Genomic DNA, 6,248 nt, shown 5'->3' with positions numbered 1-6,248 from the left:
AACTTTTGTTTGGTTCTTCACAGTTACTGCAATTTTAATGTGAGAAAAATTCAGAGAGTACTAATAGTCATTAGCACTTTATGCATCTGTCCTTATATACCACTATATATGATGTTTGCCCCATTTTGTCATTCTCTTGGTGGGTTTGACTAGATAGTTTAAAATGAATAAACTAAAATATTTCTAATTCTTGTACTCAATCTCTTTTGCCCTTTTGTTGGCTTCTGACAATAACTCAGAGAAGTTGGTTAAACTTTTGCACTAATCCATAGGCGAACTTATCTTTTTTGTTTGTTTTTGTTTTTTAGACAGTGCTTACTGGAGTAAAACAGACCGTTCTGTCATCTGCCAGCTGTCGTGAAACATTTGCTGCTGACAAGGCCGCTAGCCTGGCTCAGACTGAGCCGCTAATCCTCCAGTAAGAGCCGTTAAACCACTACAGCTGCGGCAGGCAGTCTGCCACCTGAAGCCAACTGGACTGTCTCAAGCCACACACATAGGGATAGACTCAAATGCACACACAAACTCAGTGATGTACATCATATACAGTAGAATGTCAGACAAAGGCACCACATTTTTCCTCTTGTTTAATCTCTTCTGACAGTCTGTATTTGTATGCGTCTTAGGTCGCTGGATACGCACAGGGTCAGCTGTGTGATATTTGTCTGTGTATATGTGCGCATGTATAAAGAGACAGAGACAGACGGCCAAAAAGACCGAAAAAGACAAGAAAACACAGCAGGACAGAGCTCATGGTTTTGCCTTTTTCTATGTTTTACACGGTAAAACATACATGCAGGAGCTTAGCCCTCTGCCTTAATTATCCCAGTGTGCGTTTGTGTGTTCTTTGTCTATATGAAGCAAAAAGAGAATAATAAAACAATTGACAATTAAATGGGTAGGTTTGAGAATGTGGCGAAAGGGGCTTACCTGTTTATTTATTCATTTAGGGTCTACACGCACACACAAACTGACACACATTTGGACAGACCTCGAGTGAAACAGCTTGCAATGAATATTCAGTGAATAATATTGTATGTGTGTGTGTGCGTGCGAGAGAGAGAGATTAATATGGAAGTATGGTTACCGCCTTGTATAATCCCACTCAACAGGAAACCTACACTCCTGGGACAGGACATTTTGTGTGCTGTGTGTCTATGTGTGTCTCTGTGTTAGCTCTCACAGTGAAGTGCTTTAGGGACATGGGGGTACTTGTGTTTCTGAGTTAAGTAGGAAATCAGCACAGCGAAATACAAAAGGTTAGGCTAAACAGAACACAGACACATGCAAACACATCTTTAGCTCTCGGCTGCGCTCATTTTTTATTTAAACTGTCGTGTACAATTCTGCATTGTGTGTCATTTTATATGTAATTATGGCTTGCGTGCTTTGCTACAGGCCAGCTTTTACATTGGGAACAATTAAACACCTAGAGCATGAACTAGATGGCTCTCCAAGCATATGCATAAACAAAACAAAAAGAAAATGTAAATATAAGATCATATTCTACTATGTTTTAGGAATCTGCACATGTAGGGCACTACTTCTATAATCTACTGCTCTTTACATATGAATAGTCAAAAAAAATACCTGTGAATCATGTTGTCTTTCTAATTATGGCTAACATATGGCTAAGTTTAAGTTGAAAAGAAAGTGTCGTATCTAATGACATATACCTGGAGTAGAAGCAGTACCTATGTATTATATATATATATTATACTATGCTATTGCTCAGCAAACACTGATGTTATGATTCTGTCTAGTGTTAATAACAGACATTCAGTCAGACTTTATGCATGCATCAGGAGATGAGATGTTCATCAGTCTTTATTAAGACACTTTAGGTAGCATTTGTGTGTCTAATTAGATGCATGTAGTTGCATAGCTTGTTTGGTGCAGAAAACAAATTGGATGATTAATGTGCTGATGAGATGTGATTGGATAAATTGACAGCAGGATCATTTTATCAGCTAGTTATTCCATCTGTTATTCAGTCAGTGAATCCAATATCAGGTTAATTAATCAGTTAAACAGCAGTTGGTTAATCAACCAACCAATCATACTGTAATTAGTTTATTCCTCAAAGAGGTTTTACCTCTCATCACCCCGTCTACCTCCACTATCACCACTATCACCCTTTTAGATAGTTGGGAAATTAAAATATAGTTTGCAGCACATAGCAATTCAACAAGTCTTGACTTCTCAGGGTAGAGGAAGGAGGAAGTTCTCTGCTGGTGTGCACTTATAATACAAAGTAAAGAACTATTATTGCTCTGCTATTAGCTTCTTTGAATGGTTTAGTGCTTAGCTTAGTAATTTAAGCTGTTAGGTTTTGTATTTTGAAATTATGCATTTTTTCTTTTCAAATTTGACTTCAGATATGAAGAGAAAAATGTACACAAGTTCAGTATTTTACTTATTTACTTATATGTCAGACTTCTGACTTTTTGTCATCTTTACTGAAACATGAATGACTAACCCTTTGAGCTCCTTTTGTTTATAAACAGATACACAAAGTACTCTTCAACTGTTGCAGTTCCTACAGAAATACTGCTCATGATATAATTTTCTTGCCCTACAACAGACTGGCAACCTGTACAGGGTGTGACAGCTGGGATAGCCTCCAGCCCACTGGCGACCCTAAATAAGCAAGTAGAGGATGGATGGATTTTGTAATGGAATGATTTGAATTGTCATAGAAGAACATCATTTTGCCCTTGCAAAATTTACCCTGCATTACATTTTACATAGGCATACATAAACTTTCATTCTCCTTATCCAAACAAACATGTAGGCCTGGTCTACTTTGGGTGGCATGGTTGTGTTTTGGTCTTCACAATACGAAGTTTGCCTGGATGGGTTTCTTCCTGGCTTGCTCTCAAACTCCAAAGGTCTGCATGTTAGGGTAACTTAGTGATTCTAAACTGGCTGTGGATGTGAGGAAGATAAAATGCTTAAGATCATCGTATGATTGTATGATTAAAACACTTGAACTGGTGCTATTTATTCAAATTCATATTTCACTAAATGGCCTGTATTTATATAGCGCTTTACTAGTCCCTAAGGACCCCAAAGCGCTTTACATATCCAGTCATCCACCCATTCACACACACATTCACACACTGGTGATGGCAAGCTACATTGTAGCCACAGCCACCCTGGGGCGCACTGACAGAGGCGAGGCTGCCGGACACTGGCGCCACCGGGCCCTCTGACCACCACCAGTAGGCAACGGGTGAAGTGTCTTGCCCAAGGACACAACGACCGAGACTGTCCAAGCCGGGGCTCGAACCGGCAACCTTCCGATTACAAGGCGAACTCCCAACTCTTGAGCCACGATCGATCCCACTAGTTTAAGGAAACTGCAAATACCACATAAAGGATAATTGATGTGACAGTATTCATGAAGCATTACTCATTACCATTTTCAAAAGGTTGCCCACAGTATGCATCCACCTTCTGGGAGCACAGAACAGTAAAGGGTTAAAGCTATGGCTGTGGATATAATTACTTCTTGACTTTGTATTTTTGACTGAATTTATGGTGTTTATATATGGTTAAACTAGATGTAATGTAGCTATTGTTTCCTGATCTTGATCTTAGCATGGGGTACATAGTATTTAAAAGTCCTGCACTTCCTTCAGCATATTTCAATCAACCTGGGCAGCTGACATTTAAAGAGGTGTAACTGAGATCTAGCAGTTGCAATGAATGTTGATTAGCAGCCACTGCAGAAGGTGAGTCTTCTCAAACTGCAGGGGAAATGATCAGGAATTTGTGGGATAATTCATAAAGCTGTACAACTACTATAAAAACATTAATAAAAAAAATTCCCCTCTCACCCCTGCGGGCGGTCTATCCTTCAAGCTCGGGTCCTCTACCAGATGTCTGTGAGCTTGAGGGTCCTGTGCAGTATCTTAGCTGTTCCTAGGACTGCACTCTTCTGGACAGAGATCTCTCATCTTCCTGGGATCTGCCAGAGCCACTTGCCTAGCTTGCTCACTGCACCTAGTGCTCCGATTAATACTGGGACCACTGTTACCTTCACCCTCCACATCCTCTCCACCTCTTCTCTGACCCCTTGGTACTTCTCAAGCTTCTCATGTTCCTTCTTCCTGATCTTGCTGTCATTCAGTATCGCTCTAGTCCTCATACTAAAAAAAATTGGAATTAGTGCATAATTTAATTTTAATTTTAAAATTTCCATTCAAATGAGTGTGCTTAAAAGTAAGTTTCTAATACTTTACACAATGTTCAGATGACAGCAGTAACACTAACACTTGTGTTTGACATGATTTATTACATATCTTAACACTATGTAGTGTATATCTATATCCCAAATACTAATAATACACATAATTCACATTTGCAGAGGAAAAAAGAAAGACAGAAAAAGTCCACATTCTCTAACAGGCATGGGAACAGGAGTGTTAAACAGTAAAATCCCATAAAAACCTTAAACCCTCTCCTTGGGCTCCTCCTGGTGCTTCTCTTCCTAACTTTGCCCCTTTAGAACCGACCTAGTCTACTTTGTTATTTCTGAGGCAATTAAACATGTTCCTTTACCCAGTCTGTGAATGGTAAAATGGAGTGGATGGCCTTCAGGATAATCCTTGAGAGGGGGCAGAAGGATACATTTGTAGCAGGTCACTGAGGAAAACGACGCAAGAACTGTGTGGCAGTCTCTGAGTGAGGCAGGAAGAGACAGACCGAAAGAAAAGAAAAGAAAGCTTTTCCACAAAATCTCAACTCTTTAGATTCTTAAAAAGTGCAGAATCAGCATAGCCTAAACATTACGACTGAAACATACTGTACCTAAAGCCAGTCTGGAAATATCACAGATTTATGTGAGAACTGTAGACTATAAAACATGTAAAGTGAATTATTGTGGCCACTAGTAGTAGTATTAATATTATATTATTTAGTTGTTGTAGTTTTTATTGAGTTTGCTACTAATGTGGGTTTGTGAGGGGGAGCATATTTCATTTTACTCGATGGGAGTCACTGAGACTGTTATGAGACGTCATCAGTGAGGTCTGTTTGGAAAACTCAAAGACAATCAAAAGACCAAAAAATGTCACTTTGTGTTACAATGGTGCTATTGCACAACAATATGCCCTGTTACCCTTCAACTATTCAACTATCTTTCTGGCCTTTAATTAGTTTCTGTCATCATTGGACGTATTAGCATCAGCCAAGATATTAGATATTCATAAAGATATCCATGCTCCCTAGAGACACTGATTAGGATGAGAAAACACTCCCAGGTGAGGGTTCTTTAGCCCTCTTTAATATCTTAGATGGAGATGAAATCGATCCACAATCCCATTCGGAGTGCTGAGGTGAGGATCTTCCCACAGTGAACTCACGATGTGTTATATAAAGCAGATTAATATCGCTGCCATATTTAGACCTCCAATAATTATTCCTCAACTTAATTTACAAGATTGTAAATGCTGCACTGAATGCATCTGAACACTAATAAAATAAAGTTTGCATGTCTGATGAAAGTGTATGTAGTTGATAAGGAAGAAAGACAGACTGTCTTAAGCCAAAACAATAAAACCAGTGTTTGTTTATTATTTAAAATTAAAATAAATTTTTGTTTTTTATTCATTGCTGAAGTTTCTGTACTGCATTTCCTATTTTCTGCTGCACAATATTTCTTTATTTATAAATATTTATATAAAAACTGGGTTACTGATGTGAAAACTTGAGTAATAACCACAGAAAAGGGTGAAAAGGGAAGTTTAAAGTATATTCGCTGCACATAAATTTTCATTAAAAACACAATTTTGCAAGCTAATAAGACTTCTATGCCTCAGTGAGTAGCATGTTTTTTGCCATATCTGCATTTTACATGCTGGTTAAAGCAGAAGCAGACCTGTGAAAAATCATGTTTCTCATTGATGCTTCCCTTCAATTTCATGCAAATATGCACATCCTGCTCAGCTCAGAGACCAAATGTGGATGTAATCCCCGTACTGCAAACTTACATATGCTCACAGGCAAACAAATGGAAAACATAAAAGGACAAAAATACAAAAAGAAAAAAAAATGGCAGTGGAGATGCACTATTACTCTGACCCATGAAGGGTTTGTCTCCACCTGCCTATTTACTACTAGAGAAAGTATAAAACGACAGTAAAAGTGTGCTAATTTAGCTAAAGCTAACATGGTTTGATGAGGAGTTTGACATCTTTAGAAAATATACATTTCTTAAAAGGAGTTTGATGACAAGATTGATT

Source organism: Haplochromis burtoni, unplaced genomic scaffold (genome assembly GCF_018398535.1).
Source record: "Haplochromis burtoni strain Fernald_Lab_line unplaced genomic scaffold, NCSU_Asbu1 Contig_54, whole genome shotgun sequence".
Lineage (NCBI taxonomy): Eukaryota > Metazoa > Chordata > Actinopteri > Cichliformes > Cichlidae > Haplochromis > Haplochromis burtoni.
This window is presented reverse-complemented; position numbering follows the sequence as displayed.